The sequence below is a fragment of the Hylobates moloch genome, unplaced genomic scaffold (genome assembly GCF_009828535.3).
Source record: "Hylobates moloch isolate HMO894 unplaced genomic scaffold, HMol_V3 SCAFFOLD_6, whole genome shotgun sequence".
Lineage (NCBI taxonomy): Eukaryota > Metazoa > Chordata > Mammalia > Primates > Hylobatidae > Hylobates > Hylobates moloch.
This window is the reverse complement of record NW_026652281.1, coordinates 147,636,349-147,661,191: the sequence shown is the minus strand read 5'-3', so window position 1 is coordinate 147,661,191 and position 24,843 is coordinate 147,636,349. Positions and strand designations below refer to the sequence as shown.

The window sequence follows — 24,843 nt, the reverse complement described above, 5'->3', positions numbered from 1 at the left end:
GGGCGGCGGGCAGGCAACTACGGAGGGGCGGGGCGGGGGCGAGGGCTGCACGGTGGGGGCGGGGGACGCCCGGCCCTGCGCCCTCACCCCTGCGCACCCTCATCTGCCGGGGTATGTGCGGGAGCCCCGAGAGCATGTAACCCTAAGAGACCGACCGGGGGCCAGGCACCTGGCTGATGCACCCATCAGGTTCAGGGGGCAATAGATTGAGTGGCCCCAGGGAGACTCTGTGTTTGTGTGTGTGTGTGTGTGTGTGATGTGCGCGAGTGCGTGTGTATATGTGCGTGTGTGTGTGTGTCCCTGTGTGTGGTGCATTGTGATTTCATTCGACTTAAAGGGAAATCTTATTTAACCCACTGCCTGAACTCATGGGGAGGGGGAAAGTCTGCCCCACTCAGAAAGGGGTGAAAAACACATCCAAATGGGTGGTCATGGGAAGAAGGTGCTGTCCTGCTCCGCGGGTCCTTGAGGGTTCTGCAGAATCCTCCCATGGCAGGCCCCACCTTCTGCTGACAGGGAGTTGGGGAGGAGAAAGGAGTGCTCAGCCCCTCTGGGCCCTTACACTCTCATTTTTCTTTTCTTTTCTTTTTTTTTTTTTTTTTTGAGACTGAGTCTCGCTCTGTTGCCCAGGCTGGAGTGCAGTGGTGCAATCTCGGCTCACTGCAACCTCTGCCTCCCAGATTCAAGCGATTCTCCTGCCTCAGCCTCCGGAGTAGCTGGGATTACAGGCGCCCACCAACAGGCCCAGCTAAATTTTTTTGTATTTTTTAGTAGAGACGGGGTTTGGCCATGTTGGCCAGGCTGGGCTTGAACTCCTGACCTCAGGTGATCCACCCGCCTTGGCCTCCCAAAGTGCTGGGATTACAGGTGAGAGCCACCCCGCCCGGCCTGCTCTCTCATTTTTCTGTTTCTTTCCTCCTTGGTTCTCCCTCTTCTCCCTTTCCAGCTCAATAATTCATTAGCCATCAGCTCCCGGGCACAGGTTGTTAGTTCTTGAAGGGGCAATGATTAGATTTAGGAAGCCATTTCCCTTCTGTGAGTGGCTTCTCACCCAAAGGGCAAAGTTTGCGTCCCTGCCTGTGGACTCAAAGCCTTGTGGTGGTGAAATGCAAGGTTTGCTCCCTGGAAGGGGGAGGAAGAGCTTCCCCTCCCCCAAGTCTGAGCTGCTTGGGTTCCCACTGGGACCCATTTTGATTGACACTGAGAATCCTTTGCCCAAGCTGCCCCCCACACTCCCACGCAGCCATTTTCTCTCTGCCACACAGATACACACCATGCTAGCAGTTCACAGAATCCCCGGACATATGGCCTCATAAACAAGCATGCATGCCCATAAAGTCCCGCAAACGTATGGCCACAGGTCCTTAAGTCTGCACAGACATTGCTATTGTACACACAGACAGACCCAAGGCTCATAGTACACCTGCAGTTGCCCCCCACAAAGATGGAGAGACACACAAACACACAGGCATGCAGACCCACACACAGTGCAAAACTGCATCACAGTCACCACATTCACACAGGCTCTGCCACATAGGCACAGAGTTGAATCCCCAGGATACAGGCCCCTTGAGAGCTGCTTCCCCTAATGCCAACCCATGAGCTGTCCCCTCAGGGCCACAGGTGGCCTGTGACTTGGCCAGGGTCCTTGAATAATTTTCTTCACCTATGCAGCATTTATTGCTTTTCTGCAATTCCAGCATGTGTCCTGTTTTGTGCAACAGGGGAGGGGCACTTACTGACATACTTCCTTTCCTTTGCATTGCCCACTGCTGTGCAACCACGTTGTCCACGTGATGCCCACCAAACCCCTGTGAATTAAGCAGGTGACTGCCCATCACCACAGAGAGAAATTGAGGCTTACCTTGCGTTAGAAATTTGCCTGAAGTTGCCCAGCCAGGATGTGGGATTAGAACTTGGGTTCCAGGCCTCTGTCGTGGTCTCCTGGGGAACCCCTGCTCACAGGTGAGGGCACTGAGCCAGAAAGACCTGCTGGGGTTCCCACCAGATTCACAACCTCTGCCTCCTAACTGCCAGCTCAGGGCTTGTCCGGCCCAGGGAGGCCTGGAATCCTGGAAGATGGAGCAGGGCTGGTCCCTGCTTCCCTTCTGCCTTCTCTTTTGGGGAAGAGGGCATGCGAGGCTGAAGCTTGGGGTCACTAGAGGACCCAGTAGCATGTCCAGGATTCAGGGAACAGAGGAGAGCTCTTTGCTGAGAAGAAGGTGAAGCCACCCTGGGTGTCTTTGCCAACTTATCAGGGACACCACTGGGGGAGCACCAAGCTACTTCCCCCTCGGGGCTCTGCTAATTTTCATGGTACCTGAATGACCATAAGGACAGCCCTTGAGAGGTCACGAAAGGCTAGAATATCATCCTCTCGTTTCTCCTCCCCACAACCCACTGAAGAAGCAGAGTACAGACGACTTGCCCCATTTTGCACATCAGAAATAACAAAGTGCTTCTGGACGTGTTTGCAATTGGCTGCCTCTGAACAGTAGGTTAAAGTAAAGTCACCAAAATAAAATCCAAACCATTGAAAATGAATTATGAGGTCTTTTTTGTGGCCTGTGGCTTCTTCTACAAATCCTTCCTGACCCCTGGTGCTCCCTTTGTGTCTCAGCCACCCGGACCCCTCACTATTTCTCAGATGTGCGTTGTGGTTCAGCTTCAGGGCCTTTGCACGTGCTGTTCCCCTTGCCTGGAATGTTCCTCACCTCTTTCTCCTTCTGGCCACCTGCTGCTTACTCTGGAATATCTACTGCAGATGTCGTCTCCTCCAGGGATCCCTCCCTGGCCCTGAGTCGGTGCCCTGCTTGCGGTTTCCATAGCACCCAGGGCTTCTTATCAGAGCACTCCTTACTTTGTTTCTCATTGTTCCTTTCCTTGCCTGTCTCTCCCTCTGGACTGTTTTAACTGCTTTACATACTGATTTAACTCTCTACTTTCTGCTTAATCTCTGGTTTCTGACAGGGGTGCAGCCAAGCTATGCTGAATAAATGAATGAGTGAGTCGATTTTCTTTGCTCAGTGACCCAGTTAGTAAGTAGAAACTGATGATTACCAGATCATCCTTGCCCCTTAAAGGAAGACACATGCTCTGCCAAGTGAAGATTCATTCATTCACTTATTTATTCAACAAATATTCATTCATTCTTGTATCTACCATGTACCAGGTATTTACATGCACGATAGCTCATTTATTCCTGCAGACACCTTGTGACAGGAGTATTATTTGCAGATAAATACATACACATGCGCACGTGCCCACTGTACAATGCAGCCAACATCACCCATGAGATGCTCACAGAGAATGTGTCTAAGTAGGAGAACACAGGTAAGTGTGAGGGGCAAGAGAGAAAGATGATGATAACAGGCCCTCTCCCTGCCCCCTGGGAATTTGCAACAGAGAGCAGAGAACTGCATGGGGAGAGGGGGAGTGACAGAATGAATGTGCAGAGGGAGTGCTGAGGAAGCCTCCCATCAGTCACCCTGACTGCAGGAGCCATTTGTCCTGTTGTCCCTGCCTTGATGTACTCAATACGGCGACCTTGCCAGCCCCATCCAACCTGAGCTTCAGTGGCTGTTGCTTCCTTTACTCTGGAAGGTGAGCTAGCTCATGCACTTTCTCCAGCTCTGACCCCTCCCTCATGCACCCTGGTGTGGACTGAATGTTTGTGTCCCTCCAAAATCCCTGTGTTGAAGCTCTAAGCCCCTGTGTGGCTGTATTTGGAGAAGAGGCCTCTAAGGAACTAATGAAGGTTAAAAGAGGTCATAAGCGTGGGGCCCTGATCTGATAGAGTTAGTGTCCTTACAAGGAGAGACTCCAAAGACCCCCCACGCATAAAGATATCATGTGAGCACACAGGGAAAAGGCAGATGCAACCTAAGGTGAGAGGCCTCACCAGACACCAACCCAGCTGGCACCTTGATCTTGGACTTCCAGTTTTCAGAACCATGAGAAAATAGATTTCTGCTGTATAAGCCACCCAGACTGGGGTATTTTTTGAAGGCATTCCAAGCAGACTGATACACAACTCCAGTGTCAATCCATGAGCTCAGAAGGTTCTGGATGCAAGGCCTTCCTTCTGCCATGAGCCTCTATATAGGACTCCTTAGGCAACCCCTCTGAGATTGTTCAGGGAGGAAGGAGTGAGGTTGTTAGACCTGCAGGAATCCTGTTAAAACATGCATGTGCTTGTCTGAGTTTATGTAACACACAAGCCCTGTTCTCTCCCTCCCTCCCCCTCTCCTCTCTTCCTCACTGTATCTCTTTCTTTCTTAATTTATTTCTTCCTCCCTGCTCCTTCCTTCCTCCCTACTCAGTGCTCCCTTAGCCATGTTCCTTCTTATCCTTATGGACAATAGTAGTTCCTTCCAGGCACAGAGGTAGCATAGCGTCAGATTGAGAGCATTAATTTGGGAGGCTGCTAGAACTGAGTTCAAACACTGAGCTTGCCCCTTTACTCTGAGACTGTGGACATGATGAGTACGATCTCTGAACCCTGCTTTCAGCTTCTTGTGGATTAAATTCGTAATTCCTTTAGTAACTGGTAGTGTTGCTGTGAGGGATTGGTGACATGATGTTTGTAAGGCCCTTAGCAGGTGCCTGGCACATAGAGTGGCCCATTATCGAAGGTGGACTGCCCTATTCCTGTTGCTGTGGGCCAGACATCATGCTGGGTTAGAGGGGTATAAAAATGAGTAAGCCACAGCCTTTCCCTCGGCTTCCATCTTTGCTCTTCATCTGTTTGATAGGAAATCTATTCTCAGGGTCCCCATCTGGTATTAAAAGACTCAGATTAGTTAAGGAAGGGAATGCAGTTGGCACCTGATTATGTGCAATTCAGCACTATGCTTGCTGCTGTCTTGTACCATTTCCCAAATGTTCTGCATGCATAAGTCTGGCCTCAAATAGACTGGGAGCTTTTAGAAAGCAAAGGCCGAGTCTCCTGCTTTGCATACCGCCCCCCCTCCACCGCCCCCATCCACCGCCACTCAGCCTGGCCCAGAACATCCTAAGTGTTCTACAAATACTCAAACTGAGATCCTTCAGGGCAGGGGAAAGGGTGTCATCATTTACCCCTGAGTTCATATGAACCCAATCCCATGTCCCCCGGTATGTACACCTGGCCCTTAGCCTCCTCATCTGTGAAACATGAATCCAACCATGTCAGGGGGTTGTTGTGAGAATGGGGTAAGATAAAGTAAAGGGAAAGCACTTGTCTCTCTGTAAAGCACTCTGCAAATGTCCTTTATTGTTATTTGCTTTGGGGCTCATTGGATCATTCATTCATTCATCTATTCAATGAATATTTATTAAGCACCATCTACCTGCCAGGCACTATTCTAAATACATGGATCAATAATGAGCAAGAAGAGGCAAGAGTACCTGCTCTCAGGAAGCTGGAGGTCTAGGGCTGAAGAAAATCAAATCATCTCCTCATTGCAAATTGCATTCAGGCTAGGAAGTAAAGAGTGGGGCAGTGAGTTCAGGGTAGTAGGTGCTTGGAGAAGCCAGGTATCACCTTGTGTGAACAGTGAAGTGATGACATAGGACATATAGGTCTTCAGAGGGCAGGGAAGTAGATATGACTTTCAGGTCAAGGAGATCAGGCTTAAAGTCCTGGATTTGTTTCGTGACTTTGGGCAAATTATTTGACCTTTGAGCCCCTCGATTTCCTCATGTTTGCAAGGAGAACAATCTCAGCAATGTCGTTGGAAGTCGCAGGGTGAGGTTGAAAGTGATCATGGTTACAAAAGTGCCTGACACAGGGTCTCCCTGGCTGGAACACAGTCCTGATTCAGAAAACACAAACTCCATGCCTCACTTTCCCCTTCCAGTTCCCTTTGCTTGGACCTTCTCCCCTACCTCCCCAGGAGGAAGAAAAGACCTTTGAATAGGACCTGAGTTTGGGAAGCAGCTCTCCCGGGCTGCGTCCTTATGCATCAAGCATGGCCTCATCTGTTGAGGTTGATCATGTTCTGGAGGGAGCAGGAACTGATGGGGACTGCAGGGGAAGCCGGGGCAGAGGCTCTGCCCTTCATGCCCTGATGGCTGCGCTGCCCGAGGATTCCTCCTGCACGCTTCTGCGCTGCCACAGTCTCCACCAGAGCTGAGATGAGTTCAGACAGAGTGCAGCCACCCACGCAGCTGGGACACTGGCGGTAAAGCCCTCCCAGTTACCCAGATCCTGCGAGGAGTGTGTGTGTGGTGGGGCGGGGACAGGGGTAGTCAGGGAGAGGGGGAAGGATATTCCTGGAGAACAGGGAATTCACGGGTGCCAGCACTATCCTTGGTGCAAGGCAGATATTTCATGAATATTGATCAAATGGCTGTCTGGGGGTGGACGGAAGGGTGGATAGAAAGGGGATGGGTGGCTAGATGGGTGGATTCAAATGTGTTCTAACAATCTGTAAGTATCTGATAAAACCTGTGAACCGTTTCCCCCAGAGTTACCATGCCGCATGAACACACGCTCATGCTTGGTGTAGAATTTCAGACTCTCCCCAGTGAAACGCAGCCTTGGACAGTTGGTGAAGAAACTTTGTCCTAAGGAGGAAGGGTTATGGTAAGGGATTTTATCCATTCATCCCTTAGCTATGTGCCTTTAACTTCTCTGATCCTCAGTTTCAACATCTATAAAATAGGTACAATAATTACGCCTATGTCTTGGGGTTGCTGTGAGGATTAAATGACTAGAAGCATTTAAGTGCTTTAGTGTGGTACCTGGGAGGTTGCAGGGCTCATGAAAAAGGCAGGTCATTAACATAATCACTAATCTTCATTCATTCAATCATTCATTCACTCATTCATTCATTCACTCACAACTTTGTGAGGGCATCAAGTGAGTGCCTCCTGTTCATCACACCTGAGCAGGGCTCTGGGGCTCTCTGCAGAGGTTCATGCTCACTGCATTAGGGAACTCACAGTCTCAGGGCGCTTAGATAAACAAGTCACTATAACATCCCAGACTTCACTGAGATCCCTCTCTAGCTCTGCTGCTGAGAGTCGAAGGCACCAAAGTCCTAGATACTCGGCAAGATCAGGGGTCTAGATCAGCCTAGGAGGGTAAAGGTCATGGTGGAGAAATCAAGGGTGGAGCTGGGTAGAAAGCGATGGGAGCCGGAAGGAGTGGGAGTGAGACTTGAGCAGGGCAGGGCTGAGGTGAGGTAAGAGTGGCCCTGGGCAACCGCATTTCCGGGCCACAGTGGTGAGGTTGAGGGTGGACGGGCGAGACCGAAATGACGGGGGCAGTGGAGACAGATGCTGTAGTTAGAATTCCTTGTCTTTCCAAAGTGTGTGCAAAACATGGATCCATAGTCTCCTTGGGTAAATGTCCAGGAGTCAATGGTGTTTCCTCCCCTGCTTTAGTCTCCTGAGGTGATAGAATAATTGCATTAGCAGTGGTGGCCTCTGTTTATGGAGTTCTTACTATGTGCCATCACATGCCTGCTCTCACTTAATCATTTCAATAGCCCCATAAGGAAAGACTCTCATTGTTTCCCGTTTTATAGATGAGGCAGCTAAGGCACAGAGAGGTTAAGCAACCTGCCTGAAGTCGCACAGTGAATAGATGGTGGAGCTGGCCTTGAACTCAGATGGTCTGACTCCGGAGCTCATGCTCTCCATGTAGCTCCAAGTCCTCCTGCTGCTCTTGCCACTGACTTCTAACACTGTTTCTCTAGGGAGGCAGCAGTTTGCTGGGGACTCACAGATAGGAGAGATGGATGCACAGGGGAGGGACAAGGGTCCCCAGCCCTCTGAGTGGTGGATGATGCTCCCACCCATCCTTTTAGTGCCTGGGAGCTGCGGTTGTGATTATCAGCCTGCCGGGGTGCACTCAGGGTCTTTCCCTCTTCGGCTCCTGCAGCCTGAAGACCCTGAGGAAGTGAGCAGGGAGGGGAGGAAGGAACAGTAACCCTGCTGCTAGATGATTAGTAATCATGCCAGTGATGAGCCGATGAGCACGCCTCTGACCCTGCACGGCCTGCTGAACATGTCAGAGCTGGCTCCGGGCTCCCAGGCTCTCCCCTCCCGGCATTGCTGCTGCTGCAATTGGAGCCTGAAGAGGGAAGAGACCCAGGAAGAGGGAAGGAGGAAGGAATGGGGGAGAGAAGAGTTTCAGTCGCCCTCGTGCTGAGGGCTGACTCTGGGACAGGGCCTGCAAAAATGAGGCAACATACAACTGAGATATTAACAGATGTTCCTTCTGTTATTTCCTGTGACCTCACACCCTGCACACATTTGAGCTGTGGCATTCACTACCTGTGGCAGAGGTGGCACAGAAACAATGGTCACATCTTGGATTTTGAGATGAAAGGCCTGGAAGAATATGTGACTGGTTGGAGGGCAGGAGCAAGAGGGGTTTGCCCTTGTCCTCCACCTCAGGCAGAGTTTGAGGGTGGGTGGCCTGTTCAGCAACCCCAGACTTTGGTGGAATGTGGGAGCTGACAGCCGACCCTGGCTTTTCCAAAGTGGAGCCTGGGAGAGTGAACACAGCCTAGGGTCCCCCTCTAAGGCCTGCCACCTCTGTGTGTAGCAGGAGCATTGCACAGCCACTGACCTGTGTGTCTTTTTCAGGCAGGGCTTCCTGACCTACCTCTCCCGGGCAAGTCTGGTAAGGAGAAGGGGAATCTTCCCCTGCACCCAACAGTGGTGTGGTCCAGAAAACCCTCCTAGAGCCTGGGAGGCTCCAGCTGCGACCTGAATGGCACAGTGACCACAGAATGCACAGGAACCAGAACGTCTCAGGTTGCCTTTCTGTAGGAATGGTAGGGCTGCCCACCAGAGGTAGAGCCCACTTCATGCTCCATGCTCCATAAGCCCACCCCAAAACATCCAGGCAACACTGGGGATGGGGCATCCTGAACTGATTGAGGGTTCTCTGCCACTGAGCGGAATGGGAACTTGGAATAGAAATTAAGTTCAGTGATTGAAACAATAAGCAAAGTAACTTTCTGGCACATCAGAGTGAGTTACCTGAAATTCTTAGCTATTCGTAAAATGATCCTTACAATGCCACTATGGCAGGTACTTCTCTTTTCTCCATTTTACAGACTAGCAAACTGAAGTTCAGATGCATGGTGTAATTCGCCCAAGCCACAAAGCTTGAGTGATCTGCAGAGTCTGGGTTTGAACCCGATCTCTCTGCCTTCAAATTTAATGCTATTATCCACTAAGGAAGGAAAGCAGATGGGAGCAGTGGAGGGAAGAGAAAGAACTGGGAGGAAACAGCAGTATTGGGAAGAAGAGGTGGGGTGATGGGGAGCCCTCCTGTCATCCTCCCTCCCAGGATGGAGTTGGTACTGAGTCAGAGAAGAGTGGCTGTGAAGAGCTTTGGTCTTGGTTTAGAGGACAACACAGGACATACGCAGGTGGCCTGGCACATAGATGGCCAGGTGGAGGGAGAAGGATGAAGCAGCAGTTCCAAGAGCCGTGGCACTCGTGTAGCAATTATTACCTTTCCTCCCAAGAGTGCCTGTGGGAACCTCTTCCTGAGAGGCCAGGCTGGCTCTCTTTTTCCCTCACTGTACGTGGAAGATCCCTTCCCAGGCTGCCACAAGACACTACCTTGACTAGAGCAGTCCTTCAAGCCAAGTTCGGTTTCTGTTGCTCCTTCTTGCACTGGGCTGGCCTGAATCAAGTGAAGGGGTTGGGCACTCTAGCTGGTGCTGGGGAGAGCTAATTGACAGTCCAGGGTACTCTTGCCCTAGGCTGGCATTTGCACAATCCATTAGTATTCATGCCCACAGCTCAGGGCTGCTCTGGATGGAGGACGCTATGCAGATGAGCATCGAGCAGGGTGTGCATTGAGAAATTGATGTGGTTTGCTGGGAATCAAGGCTACTGAGTAAGGAGACTGAGGAAGGCTGCAGACCTGAGACTGGGGCTTCTCGCCTGGTTCCCACACTGCCAGTCCCTGGGGTATCTGCTGTCTGTGATGTATAGGCTCCCAGCCAGTCCCTCCAACAATTTAGCTAGCATCCACCAGGCCCCTGCTCTTCCCCACCTGTCCTGTGATGGCACCAGGGAGGCAGTGAGAGATGAGATGGGTATGGTTCTGGCCCTTAGAAAGCTCACCGTTCCGTGGAGAGAGAGTGGAGTATGCACTATTTGCAATCAACCAAGAGGCCACACCAGCTGAGAAGAGACATTTAATTAAACCTGGAGAAGGAAGAGTGGGGCATGGGGAGAAGGTCAAGCCAGGCTTCTCAAGAGAGGAGATGCTTGAGTGGGGTGCTGAAAGATGAATCCGAATTTGCCAGCCAAACTCCACTCTTAACACATGACTTCATTCAGTGTCCTCCTCCTTAACAAACTGCAGAGGAGTCACAGTCTATTTCATTCTCATAAGGGTGCCTTGGTGAGCTGAGCAACAATGCTTCACTAACCCCATCTATGGGCTCACCAACCTGCAGCTGGAGGGACTTTGGAGAAAGCAAGTCCAGCCACCATGGATGACTTAACTCGATAATGCCTGTAATTCATGATTGAAATGAGCGACTGAGTCACCCAGAGCAATGGGATCTTCCTAAAGATCTCCAGGGATGGAACCTTCCTAGCTTCTATACGCAACCGATTCCAACTTCTACGCAGATCTAGGAAGCGCTTTCTAATATCTCATGAATTTCTGCTGAACTGAAAAGCATTGACTCTTACTACTCCAGGAAGAAGGGCATGGAATACCTCATCTGAGAACCCATTGTGCAAGCTGCCAGAGCCACACAAAGCCCTGAGTGTCCTCAATTCAGCATTAGGGTGGGATGGGGGAGCTCGCATTTGGTGGAGGACACAGATACAGATAGTAAACAAAACTTTCTACCACAGAAACCAAGTGGGCAGGACTGGTGGAGGGCTAAGGGATTTGACCTGCATCTCAGGCTCTGATTCTGACTGTGCACATCTGTGGTGTCATAGAAAGGGGCCAGGGGAGGTGGCTTATGCCTGTAATCCCAGCACTTTGGGAGGTCAAGGTGGGTGGATCATGAGGTCAGGGGATCAAAACCATCCTGGCCAGCATGGTGAAACCCCGTCTCTACTAAAAATACAAAAAATTAGCTGGGCGTGGTGGCAGGCGCCTGTAGTCCAGCTACTCAGGAGGCTGAAGCAGGAGAATCACTTGAACCTGGGAGGCAGATGTTGTGCCACTGCACTCCAGCCTGGGCAACAGAGCGAGACTCCGTCTCAGAAAAAAAAAAAAAAAGATATTTGGTCTCTGTCTCCCATTCCTAGCACAAAGTCCCTAAAACCCTTGGAGTTTCCCAAGTGATGAGGGTATCGGAGCATCTTTTGTTCCAGTCAGGTGACTCTTGGTGAGCCCTTGATAGCTTCAGGATTGGGCTGGTCACCAAAAAGACCAAGCCTTGACTGGAAGCTTGAGACTTTCAGCCCTAATCCCAATTTCTGGAGAGAAGGAACAGGCTGGAGATTGAGTCAGTCACCAATGGCCAATCATTTGATCAATCATGCTTATGTAATTGAACCTCCATAAAAACCCCTAAGCACCAAGATTTGGAGAGCTTCCCTGTTGGAGAACGCGTCCAAGTGCTGGGAGAAAGGCATGCCTGGAGAGGGCATAGAAACTCGATGCCTCCTCCCCCAACCCCATATCTTGCCTGACTCGTTCATTTCATTTGGCTATTTCTGAGTTGCATCCTTTAAAACAAACCAGTAAAAATAAGTAAAGTGTGTTCCTGAGTTCTGTGAGCTTCTTTAGCAAATTATTAGACCTGAGGAAGGGGTCTTAGGAATCCTTGACTTATAGCTGGTTGGTCAGAAGTGCAGGGGGTCTGAGACTGGCCACTGGTGTCTGAAGTGGGGGCAGTTTTGTGGGACGGGACCTTTAACCCATGGGGCCTGTGCTAACTCTGGCTAGTTAGTGTCAGAACTGGATTGAATTGTTGGGTACCCAGAACTGGAGTCCGAGAACTGGAGAAAAGTTGGCGTGAGCAGGAAAAGAGAACTCCTCAACATAATTCTGAAAACTCAGAAAGAGTCTCCCCAGAAAACAAGGGCTCCCCTAGAGTTATAGTACTGGAAGTTAGAGGCCTTTTATGCCATCGAGCTGGGCCCTATTTTCACAGACGGCCCAGGGAGGGGTGAAGTCTGCTTAGCAAAGCACAGAGAGACAGTGACAGAGCTGGGACTGCAACTCACGGCTCTGGAAAGGTTCTGGCATTTTAAAAATTCCGTGAGTTTGCTGCAACTGCCAAGACCTCCCCTGTAGGTCTAGATGCACATTTACTCTTGGCTTCCTGAGAGGCACAAATGAGCACAGGAAAAGGCCTCTGTCCAAAAATGTTCCTTCTTCCCCTTTACTAAATGCCCTCAAGATGATGTACTATCACATGAAGCTTAAACCACAAATATCTGGAGGAAGTTGGCACTGACCTGGAATTTAGACTGAAGTATAAATGACTGATATTATACTGTGAGCCAGATTTGCTAGGTAAGTGATGAGGAGGAAATAAGAGCACTGGAGATTTGAATCCGGTTAGAGGGGTGGGAGATGTGGGCCGGGAGAGTAGCCTGAGGCCTTCAGTACATCACAGAAGCAGGTGTATGTGTTTAAAAATAGTATGAGTCCTGGCTGGGAAAGTCTGCACTAGGTAAGCTTGTTTTCACTTCTGCTAGAATGCTACTTTGTGTGGTACATTCATTCACTCATTCGTTCATTCATTCATTCATTCATTCATTCTTCATTCATTCATTCATCTACCATTGATATTCACTGCACTCCTGCCTGTGCCTGCCCCTGTTGTAGTTTCCAGGATATACTGGTGACCAAGATAACATTTTCTCTGCTTCATTCTCAGAGGGAGGGGAGGTCCGGACTGACAGTAATAGGCAAGCAAACAAACGAATCAGATCATGTCCGATGATAGTAGGACTCTACACTCGATCTTAGCCAAAAACCAAGAGGTGATGGTGACGTAGCACCCTAGACACAGTGGAAGGGCCCACTGTGTTAGGGCTGAAGGGTTCAGCCTGAGAAAGAAGGCCTCACAAGAAAAGGAGACTGATTCTGAAATTTGAGTGATAGGAGTTACTTGTGTTTAGGATTTGGGGTGAGAGAACTTGAGGTAAAAGAAACAGCAAGGTCCACAGCCTCACAAAGGAGTGGGCTGGGTGTGCTCAAGGTGCAGAGAGAAGGTGATGGGGCTGGGCCTAGGGAGCCTGAGGAGAGGTTGGAGAAGGGACAGAGGCCAGATTACAGCGGCCTATGGTGCTCCGTGAGGAGTTTGGATTTTATAAGCAGAGCAGTGAGAAGCCATGTGAGATTTTTTAATAACCTTTTCTTTTGAAGGGATTATAGACTCACAGAAAATTCCCATAATAATACTGATAGGCCCTTGCACCCTTCATCCAGTTTCCCCCAGTGGTAACATCTTAGGGAACTACAGGACAATGTCAAAGTCAAAAAACTGTTGTTGGCATGGTCCACACACCTTGCTTGGATCTCACCAGTTTTATATGCACTCTTTTGGGTGTGTGTATGTGTGTCGTTCTGTGTCATTTTATCACACACATAGATTCATGTAAACACCACAGTCAAGATACCAACTGTTTCATCACCACGGGGGGCTCCCTTGTGCTTCTCAATTGCAGTTGCCCTACCCCCACCCCGTCAATGTGGGAGAATTTCACACAGTGAAAGCAAGGGTGAGAGCGGTCAGCTGTGTCAAAGACATGGCCTATCCAACTTTGGGTGCCCCAGAGGCCTTTGAACAAAGTAGGTTCACCATGAATATAGATGATTTTGAATGCGTTCACTTTGCAGGGGAGGGGCATGAACAGAGAGGTTAAGCAACTCAGCCATGGTCACACAGCGCTTCTCATGGCTTACTGAGTATCTCAATTTACATGCAGGTATTGGCTGGAAAGTACCGGAGAGAACCTGTTGCGCCCCCCTTGAGCCCTCTCAGTCTCATTCACTGGGGTGGGGTGGAGATGAGTGTGCTGGGAGACTGGTGAATGTCCTTAACCCTCAAACCCTGGAGCTCATCTCCTTCTTGTAGCTGCCAGGCTCATTATCCCCTGCACAGGGCAGACATCCCAGGGCCACCTGCAGGCATGTGGGGCTTGGGGCAGTTGGAGCGGGGGACCTGCGGGAGACCCTCAGTTCTCCAATTGCTTTGCTAGGGACCCAGTGGCTAAGTTTACATCATGAGGCTGGAAATAGGGCATAGGTTTTATCCTCAGGCCTCATTCCCCAGGATAGCTCCTGCCAGTTGTAAAGGGAGTAACTTCTGCACTGAACCTCCATTTTTTTCTCAAATTGTTCACGGGAGAGGAGTGTGAGTGATTGCTACCTTGCAACTTCAAGACCAAGCACAGTTCTGGGTCCAGAATCCCTGCCGCAAATAACATTGCAGTTGTATTTCGTGTGGTCTGCTCAAAACTGTCTGAAGGTGTGGGTGCACACCAGTGGGAGGAGGCAGGGGACCAAGAGAAGGGGGTCTAGCAATATGGAGAAAGAAGGAGAGAGGTCAGGGTTTGGGGCGGCTCTGGGGCCTTTCCAGGACACTGAGGGAGAGGAGAAGGGCCAGCCCCTGCCCAGGGAACTCCTGCCCGAGGCCCTTACCCGCAGGACGGCCCTGGCGAAGGTCTGGCGGCAACCAGACAGTCTCTTTCCTTCTCTGCTGACGATGTACAAATCTTGATTGCCTATAGCACGGCTTTCTCCTTCTCAAGGGAAATTTCTGTCTGTTTCTGCCAGCAGTCCTCCATCTTTTGGGGTAAGTGCCGAGGTGACGGATGGAGTCATCGTCCCCTACCTCTTCCTTCAGTGCCTGCAGCCTCCCAGGCTGCTCCATCACCATTCCGGGGCCGTTGGGTCAGCCTCCCCTCCTGGCCGGCCTCCTGCCCTCTGGCTTCCGGGGGAGAAGGCACATCCTTCTTCTCTAACACTAATGAAATCTTCCTTCTGCTCAGAGCCCCAGTGGGCTCGGGGTCAGTACTCTTACCCGCTTGGCTCAGCTCTGCACTCCGGCTTGGTAATTACACCCCACACCTCATTGCAGACAGGCCCCAGCTCAGCTCCTCTGCACCATAACCTCCTGGAATCTTAAAAAGTCCTCTCCAGGCTTCAGGGACTGTGGGTGTGTAAATTCTCTCCCTTCTCCGGGTCCTCTGCAGGCCTGGCATTTGCTCACGTGGATGCTCCCCCCAGCACACACTCTCAAGACACCCTCCCCTGGGCTCTGTTCCATCTGGCTGAGTCCCAGTGCTTGCTCTTGGCTTTGCTCATGTCATGTGCCCTCTCCCCCAGGAAGCCTTCCTTGGTTTACCTCACAGTCTCTCTCTACCTTCTGAGACCAACATGTGGTGCCTGCTTGCTTCTTGGAGCTCTGAACACCCGGCGCTGGGAGCACTGGGCTTTGTACCTTGTAGATGCATACACTAAATTGTGAATGGATGAGCAGATGAATGAATGAATATGTAATTATGTGTTTATCCTCCTCCTCTGATGCTTAACCGTATGTTACTTTGTTTTGCTTTTTAACTGCTTCACAGAGAGTGATGATGGAAAACCCTTGAAGGAAGGGCACTTTTCCTACACGTGACTACTCATTCATCACCCAGGCTCATCCAGCAGACCTCATCTGAACCAGGCACAAGGACACAAGGGAACTCATGAAGCATGCCTCTGCCCTTCGAGAAGCCCTAATGTCATGGCTCTTGGCCCTTCCTGGGATCCTTTTGAAAAGCTGATGAAACTCTAAACTCTCTTCCCGGAAACACAAACACACCAAATGGGAAAAATATGGGGTAAGTGTCAAGAATCCCTGAAATCATAATTTAAGAACTGCTGGTCTGGTGAGAAACAGAAGCAAGTTAATTAGGCAATTTCAATATCTTTTGCTAAAGGCTATTCCAGGAGGCACCATCAGCTTATATTGGGGGTTCACAGAAAATAAAGTGATTAACTCAGTTTGAGGTGGGACAGGGTGTTTCCGGTAGGTGGGGATCAAGGAAGATATTTCAGAAGGGCTAACTATTGAGGAATGAGTAGAAATTTATGAGGCAGTCTAAGGGAGGCAAGGAGAAAGGCAAACCAGCGTGTACAACATGCAGACCAATGTGTTTAGCGGTTGCCAGGAGCTGGGAGGAGTCAGGGGTTTTTTTTTCTGGGGCAAGAAAAATGTTCTGTGACTGGGCCGGGCGCAGTGGCTCATGCCTGTAATCCCAGCACTTTGGGAGGCCAGGGTAGGTGGATTCCTTGAGCCCGGAAGTTCGAGACCAGCCCGAGTAACATGGCCCCTGTCTCTACAAAAAGTACAAACATTAGCTGGATTTGGTGGCATGCGCCTGTGGTCCCAGCTACTCAAGGGGCTGAGGTGGGAGGATTGCTTGAACTGAGGAGGTGGAGGTTACAGTGAGTTGAGATCACTTCACTGCACTCCAGCCTGGGTGACACAGCCAGACCCTGTCTTAAAAAAAAAAAAAAAAGTTCCGTGACTAGATCGTGATGATGATGACTTTGTGAATACGCTAAAAACGTGGAACTGTGCACTTTAAAAGGGTTAATTTCATGCTATGGTATGTGAATTGTGTTGGTTAATTTTGTGTGTCAACTTGCCTAGGTCGTAGTACCCAGTTGTTTGGTCAAACACCAGTCTAGATGTTGCTGTGAAGGCAATTTTTTCAAAGAAATTAACATTTAAAGCAGGAGTCTTTGAAGAAAGCGGATTACTCTCCATAATATGGGTAAACTTCATTGAGTCAGCTGAAGGCCTTCAGGGAAAAAGACTGAGGTCTCCCCCAGGAAGAAACAATTCTGCCTGCAACGTTTCCCTGGGCTTCCTGCCCTGCCACTTTTGAATTTCCCTTGATTACTTGCCCTGCTGATTTTGAATTTGCCAGCCCCTACAATCATGTAGGACAATTCCTTAAAGGAAATCTCTTTCTCTCTCTAGATATATAGGTATGTCTGTGTGTGTGCATGTGTGTAATATATAATAATGTGTATAATATATATACATACACATCCTGTTGGTTCCATTTCTCTGGAGCACCCTAATACATGAATTATACTTCAACTTAGAAATGTTCATTAATGAGGGATTAAATAAATTAATTATAGTGAGACCATAAAAGACAAGTACACAGGCGTGCACCAGTGTGGTGCGCTCAGGGTGGCAGGTACAGGCTGGGGAGGAAAGAAAGCTGGCTGGGGCAGGCAGGGGCCAGACAATGGCTAGCATTGACTATCAAGCTGTGGCCCTCTCTTGCCTGCAGGATAGCAAATCTTAGTTGGGTTATTTTTTATTGCAAAAGCCAGAAACTGACTCTGGCCAACTTCAGCATAATGAAGAAGCTATGAGAAGGGTATGGGGCTCACACACCCAGAAAATGCTTAACAACCAAATCCAGAAACTGGCAGGAGCCAGGGAAATCCCAGAAATCTTGGCAGCAGGAACTCATTACTTGGATTTCTTAAGGATAAATCAGTTGCCACCACTTTTTGTTCTTGATTCCTCTGGTCAAAATGCAGGATCTCAGGAAAGACAATGTGATTGGTCACAAGTGAGTCCACGTGCACAACCCTTGCACCGGCAGTGCAAGGCAGAACCCCTTGTTTGAAATTCCTGCCCGTTGGGTGGTGTCTGCGGCTGCTGCTGGGAAAATGGGGAGTAGAGACTTGCAGGTAGATCAGCCGGAGTACATGGCATAGGTGACACTGAAATCCCTGACCTGCAAATGAATGAAAACAGGGCCTGATGTCCACGGAGTCGAGCAACTGGGCCTTTGTTACAGCAAGGACATTGTCCCCACCTCTGGCTGTGTTAGGATCACAGAGCACCTGTCACCAGGGAACAGAGCTTTTTCGCAGATCCCTGATGTTTCTAGCTGTGTGACCTTAGTCAACACATTCAGCCTTTCTGAAATGCAACATCTGGGGGAAAAAATGAAAGAAAAATGAAGGAAGAAGAAGAAGGAGGAGGAGGTGGAGGAGGAGAAGAAGAAATGTAATGTCCTCATCTGTTTGGGGCAGGCCATTTTACCCACTTTGTGGGCTTCTTAGGAGGATAAAATGAGAAAACGCGTGGGGTGACGTCTGGCTGAGGATCTGACATATTCCAAATGCTCTGTCCCTCCTTGATGATGCTCTGATGATTCAAATGCTCTGTCCCTCCAGTCTTGATGATGCTGAGTCTACAGGACGGGCACAAGCAGGCTTTTCCAGTCCATTTTCAATCAAATTGAGCCCAGCTGGGGCTGAAGCTGGGGCTGGGGGTCCTTGGGCTGGGCTGGGTTGCTCTTTCCTTGGGCTCCCTGTTTTCTCCTCTTCCTTCCCGTGCCAGGCCCAGAGGCAGCCTGGAGGCCTTGGCCTTCCTCTGAGAGCATGTTATCAGCAGCGCCTCTCCCTGGCCTCTTTGGGAAGGGAAGTGAAGCTCAGCCCTGAGAGGTGGAGGGTGGGCCTGGTGGAGACTCAGAGCTGCCCTACCTCCCTTGATGATTCCTGGAGGCGCTTCCCAGAATAGGGTTTATGAATCCTCACGACCCTGAAGGTGGGCCATGTGTCTGTGTGTGAGTCTAGGCATGCTGTTGGCTCACAGGGCTCAGCTCTGGGCCACCAGCCACCCTCCCCGTCCACACCCTGGGCCCAGAGCTGGGCTCTGTGGGCTTGAGTTTGGGACGTGGAGAGGTGTGGTGAAGGAAGGAGCAAAGGTTTTATCCTTAAGAAATCCAGCTGAGGGAGGGAGGATGGGACTCCCTTCCAAGCCCAAGGCCAGAGGCCCAGGCCAGGCCAGGCCAGGGTTGTGTAGGAGGATGAAAGACCTAGCTCTGGCCATGTGCGGTGGCTCACATCTGTAATCCCGGCAGTTTGAGAGGCTGAGGCAGGCAGATCACCTGAGGTCGGGAGCTCGAGACTAGCCTGACCAATGTGGAGAAATCCCGTCTCTAGTAAAAATACAAAATTAGCTGGGCGTGATGGCGCATGACTGTAATCTCAGCTACTCAGGAGGCTGAGGCAAGAGAATCGCTTGAAACTGGGAGGCGGAGATTGCCGTGAGTGGAGATTGTGCCACTGCACTCCAGCCTGGGCAACAAGAGCGAAACTCCGTCTCAAAAAAAAAAAATAAATAAATAAGAAAAAAAGAAAGACCCAGCTCTGAGCCCACTGGGTGTGGCTGCAGAGGAGGAGGGTGGCAAATGGAAGAAGATGTGGAGAGAGCACATAAGTGAGCCAGAGACATGGAGGGAAGAAGGGAGAAGCAGAACGCAGAGAGAGGGTGGAAAGGCGGAGAAGGGTGTGAGAGGCAAAGGGCAAAAAGGAGTCTGGCTAAGAGAGATTTGAGAAAGGAAGAGAGGGAGAGGGAAAGAGAGAGGAGAGAGAGAAGGGGAGGGGGGAAACGGGTAGAGAGAAGGACATGTTGAGAGGAGAAGAGAAAGGGAATGGCAAGAGAAAGAGAAGAGGAAGAAAAGACAAATGGGTAGACAGAAACAGAACAGAGCAATGGAACGAAAAAAGGAGAGACGAGGTGGGGAGCACACAGCCTTGGAGGGAGAGAGGATGCCAGAGGGAGGCCTGGCGGCCACCAGGCTCTTGCCAGCTTCTCCAACGTGCGATGGAGGGCGTGCTGGCTGGGAGTCACCTGCAGCCTCCTGGAGGGCCCGCACCTGAGCGGCTTGTTTTCGCCATCTGAAGCTCTAAATGGTCTATTATCACAGAGAGAGCTCTTCACATGTTTCCTCCCACTGCCGCCCCCAAGGAACACGTGCTGTATTTGTGAAGTGACTCATCTGGCTGCCACAACCTCTGGGATCCCAGGCAGAATGCACGTTAGGAGTTCACCTTCAATTGGCCACAGGGTCGGGGAGACGGGGCCTCAATGGGGAAAGGGTGTGGAAGGAGCGACTTGGATGTACCAGTCTTCTATCCTGTGGGGGTCGGGCTGATGCAGATGGCCAGCGGGATGCTCTGTGGGGGGATGGCATGATGTGAGTGCCCCCGGCTCCCCGGTGCCTTTTTAAGGCTCAGTCTCACCGAGGGACCTGAGAACTTGTCTAAGAAATTCCTATTTCTCTTGGCAGCAAAGCGACGAGGTGGAGAATGGACACTTTCTCTCCCTTCTGGCCACAACTCAATTCCCCCAGGTTGTCTAAGTGCCTCCTACCTCTCCTTTGTCGCATTCATCAGTCATCACGTCACACTCATTGTGAAGTATTCTCATTATTATCGCGTCTTTCATGCCAGTAGACTGAAAGCTCCCCGAACGCAGAATGAACCAACGAAAACCTATTTGCACCTATTTGGGAATCTACTTGCACCTATTTGGGAATCTACAGATGCTGCATTTTTATCCCACAGAGGTATTTTGACAACCATAAGGAAGGTGAAGTTCAGAGACAGGCAGCCACTAACTTGCAGGATACAGCTGTAAAGAAGAGTGGGGGATTTAACCAACCCAAATGTGACTGATTGTAGAGTTGTCCCAATCATCTGGGACCCTGCAGCCCCACACAGATCACCATCAACATGCATTACCCAAGTTATGGAGTGATTGGTACTCTCTTCTTGCATGTTAACCCAATACAACCAGCCAGATATCCTTAAAGAAAAAGAAGTGAGAGGGGCTGTAGCAGACAGGAGATGTGATCTTAAAATGGAGAGGCCGGCTAGGTCCACTTTAAGGGGATTCAGAAGGTGACTGCAGATCTGTGCAATATCCTGGTGATGGTCACTAGAGAGTGCAGGAGTTGCATCTCCTCCTGGGGAGGGAAGGTTGGCTTTGATCTTTTTAGTCCAAAGGTCCCCAGCCTGGGATCATCCTAGAGTGTTCCCACCACAACCTGGGTTCCTCTTGCCTCACAGTACCTATGATTTTCAGGCCTGGATGAGACGCAGGGCGAGTGAGCTCCATGGAAATACCTGTCTCCACAGCCTGCAGGTGCACACACGTACTGCCCAAGCTATCCGGCTCTGTGGGCCCAAGTCCCACTTTTGACTCCATATGTCCTTGGAGATAAAAGGGAAGAAAGGCTGTTTCTTCCACCTCATACTTTAATTTAAAATTTAGGCTTACGTTTTCTAGGGACACATGGAATCTAGTCATGACCTACTTGAAATACTGAAAGACCAGATAAAACCTCTCAGGACAGAAGGGGTGGGACAATAGCAGCAAAATGCTTCTCCTGATAATTGTCCCAAATTCATACCTCTAAACATCACCAGCACTGTTTCAGTGGAAGGCAGACTTGGTGGAAGAAGTCTGTGGAAGTTATTAAAATTTTGGAGCTAATAAAAACCTCTCTCTTGGACAGGCTTGGCCTTGGACATTACTTGACTCTCACAGCATACCAGATGAAATCTGGTCTCTGGGGACTTTTAAAACATCGATACCCAAGCCTCAGCAAAGACAAATTACATAAGAATGTCTGAGAGCTATGGCTTTTGGGGAGAATGGTTCCTCAAAACACTAACATCAGGTATCTCTAATTCCAGGCTCTGCCACCGCTCATCTGTGAGTCCCAGAGAAATCACTTCAGTTACTTGATCCTTGGTTTCCCCAAGAGTAAAATGAAGCAAATCATGGTGCAAATTTCATGGGGCTGTTGTAAGGATTTTATGATATAATAGCTGCAAAAGGCCCCGTACTCTGCTACTCTGCCTGGCACACATTAGGGATTCAAACATTGGCCATTGTAATTTTATTGTTATTATTCTTATTGATAAATATTGACTACTCACTGGCTAAAATTATAACCTTTGAACCCTGGGGAAAGCATATGAACTTGATGGTAGATGGGCACTGTTGGGGGAAGATTAATGGAGGTGTCCTGTGCTGCCTAAACGATAAACCTCTTCTCAAAGTGGACTCCAAGCAGAAGCGTCTTTCCTGTTATCAGCTGGTTGGAAAATATTAATATCACCCACATTCTCAATTGGCCTAAAACACCACCATGAGAGGAAATGCTAACATGGCTGGCTTGGTTTAAGACAGATTGCAAAGCATCCCACAACCATAGCCAACACTCTGTTAATCAAATCGGAGGGAAGCAGAATGCTTTAGCAGTTGATGGAGGGCAGGGATTTAAAGAATTCACTTTACTACCTACATAAACAAAGAGCAAGACTTGGACACAGGGGCTCAGAAGAAAGAAGGGATGATTTCAGTTCTGATGTGACCATGCAGACCACTCAGGAAAAATCCCACCGTGGATGAGTTCCTTCTTGTCACTGTGAAATAAACTGTAAAGAGCTATTGTTATAAAGCATGGGTGGGGTTATTCCCAATATTTCTTTCTGTCAACGTAATACATCCCAAATTCATAAGCCCCTTCAGCTAAGGTTAGATGCAGACCCCTCACTAAGGTGAACCTGACCTTACTTCTATACCCTTCAATTGAGCGACCAAGGATTGAAGAGAAATATCAAGTATTTCATAAATATTTATTTTCTAAATATAAAACAATAGAAAAGCGAGGTGTAACATATAGCTTGGATGAAGGGTTAAAATGTTAAATATGTCACTGAGAAAATGTGTTTGACATTTTCACATTAGAACAACATAATGGAGCAATGCTAACGCTAAATTGGGAGCACTAATGTGAACTCAACTTAAATATTTTCCCACTTCTGTCACTAACAGTGGAGACAGCAGCAGCAGCAGCAGCAGCAGCAATAGTACTAATACCCGCCACAACTCTCATGTGCCCCTAAATGGCCAGACTTTGTCTCTAACAGTTTTCTCCACTTAAAGAAACAGGGGCTCTTTGGAAGGGTTGTCGTGAGTAGGGTAAAACAAATGGTTTAAGCCTGGAAGCTTCTTTTGTCATCAGAAAGCAAGGATGCTTTCTAGAATATCACAAGGCAGTTCCGGAAGGGCTAAGAAGCTAGATTAAAGAGGCTTCCTCTGGTCAAGCTCTGAGATTTTGAATATCAAATAAGATTGATAGCTATAATCAATTAAAACACATGGAGTCTGTGAAGAGCTGTAAGTTCCTAATGAAGCTATGAAGAGAAAAGTTGATGTAAATGGCAAATGCCATAGGGTTTTATTTCATATTATTTTTAATGGCAGATTTATATATGGGTGATATTATTTCTTCTGTTAAATATATGTTGGGTTATTAAGCATCAATAGGCACTTTTCTCTATCCTTGTAAGAAGGAAAGAGTGAATTTTGAATACATCTAATAGTCCTAGAAAAAAATAGAAATTAGTGGTCATGCTTGGTAACATGTAAAGAGTGAACTGATAACATGGCAGGATAATTGGCCAAATGTGCTCGTAAGGACAGCAAACTTCAGGGTTTAAATTCTTCGTCTTGGCCGGGTGCAGTGGCTCATGCCTGTAATCTCAGCACTTTGGGAGGCTGAGGTGGGTGGATCACTTGATCCCGGGAGTTTGAGACCAGCCTGGGAAATATGGAGAGACCCCATTTCAAATACAAAAAGTACAAAAAATTAACCAGGCGTGGTGGAATGAGAATCTCTTGAACCCGGGAGGCAGAGGCTGCAGTGAGCCAAGATCACACTGCACTCTAGCCTGGGTGATAGAGCGAGACTTTGTCTCAAAAAAAAAAAAAAAAAAAGAAAAATCCCTAGTCTCCTAGGAGATGAAGCGCACTTTAGGAAACACTCTGGTCTCAGAAAAGGATACCCATGTGAAGGCATGGACTTTTATATTCTTAGTCAGGCCACATTTAATCTTAAGTACAATAATGTTGGGAGACACCTTATCAGTTTGAAATAAGAATCAGTAACTCCAGATCTGCTGGCCTCAGATTATTTTTCTTTTGGTTCTGAAAGAAATTTGTATTCTTAGGAGAAACTGTATCACTTCATACTCTAATCCTAAGAAATCATCGCATTGACTCTAAGAAACTGAGAAAATATAAGTATAAAAATACTTTTTAAAACCAATATATACCCATAATCTTCATACCTTTGTAACCAGTGTAAAGGTAAGTGTGAGTATATATTTTTCAATCAGTATGACGTTTAGGGTGCATTTTTGCTGACTTTTTAGGTGTTTGAAACATTTAAAAGAGTCTGACATATTAAACTTATGGTTTTAATTAAAAGTGTTGGAGAGTGTGGTTAAATAGTTTTGTAAACAATGGTTTATAAGTTTGGGAATTTTTAATTGTTTCAATTTTTAATAGGTTTTTGATTTATTAATTGTGCAGATAGCGTTTGAATGTCAAGAGGAATATTTTTTAATAGGTGTATAAAATTTGGAAGTTAAATGTTAAACAAAGCACAAATATGAATCAGGAACACTAATCAGTGCTTTGTTTAATATTTAACTGATTCCTGAGTCAGTTTTGGTGACAAATATCCTACCAATGCATCACAGCCAAAATTCCAGAGCCCCCATGTGGGCAAAACGACTCAGTATTTCCCTTATGGAACTGTAGTAAAAACAGAAGGGACAGATACATTTTTCCTTGGGGTATCTCATGCTGAGCTTGCATTTTACTATGACGATTCTTAGAAAAGGAGAAGTCTTCATGTCTTAAAGGAATTGATCAAATGGAGCTTTTCTCGGTCCTTTGCAGAAGGTGATTTAATTCTTCTATTAAATATATGTTGGGTTATTAAGCATCGATAGGCACTTTTCTCTATCCTTGTAAGAAGAGTGAATTTTGAATACGTCTAATAGTCTTAGAAAAAGATAGAAATTAGTAGTCAATCATGCTTGGTAACATGTAAAGAGGGAACTGATAACATGGCAGGATAATTGAGGGGGATCTTTGGGACAGGAGTCCTAACCTCTCCCCCAGCTGTCTCTGGTGCTTTCTGCTAGTGCCTGCTAAGACCTGAAGTTTACTTCTTTTCCCTCAGAACTCTGAGATTCTTATTTTATTAAACCATATAATCAGGATT

At 48.4% G+C, this 24,843-nt stretch overlaps 1 protein-coding gene across 1 annotated transcript in view; it reads right to left on the bottom strand.

The window, feature by feature from the left end:
• Positions 1-24,843, bottom strand: part of KCNIP1 (potassium voltage-gated channel interacting protein 1) — a 383,908-nt gene that overhangs the window by 236,161 nt on the left and 122,904 nt on the right. The gene's annotated exons all lie outside the window — the stretch shown is intronic.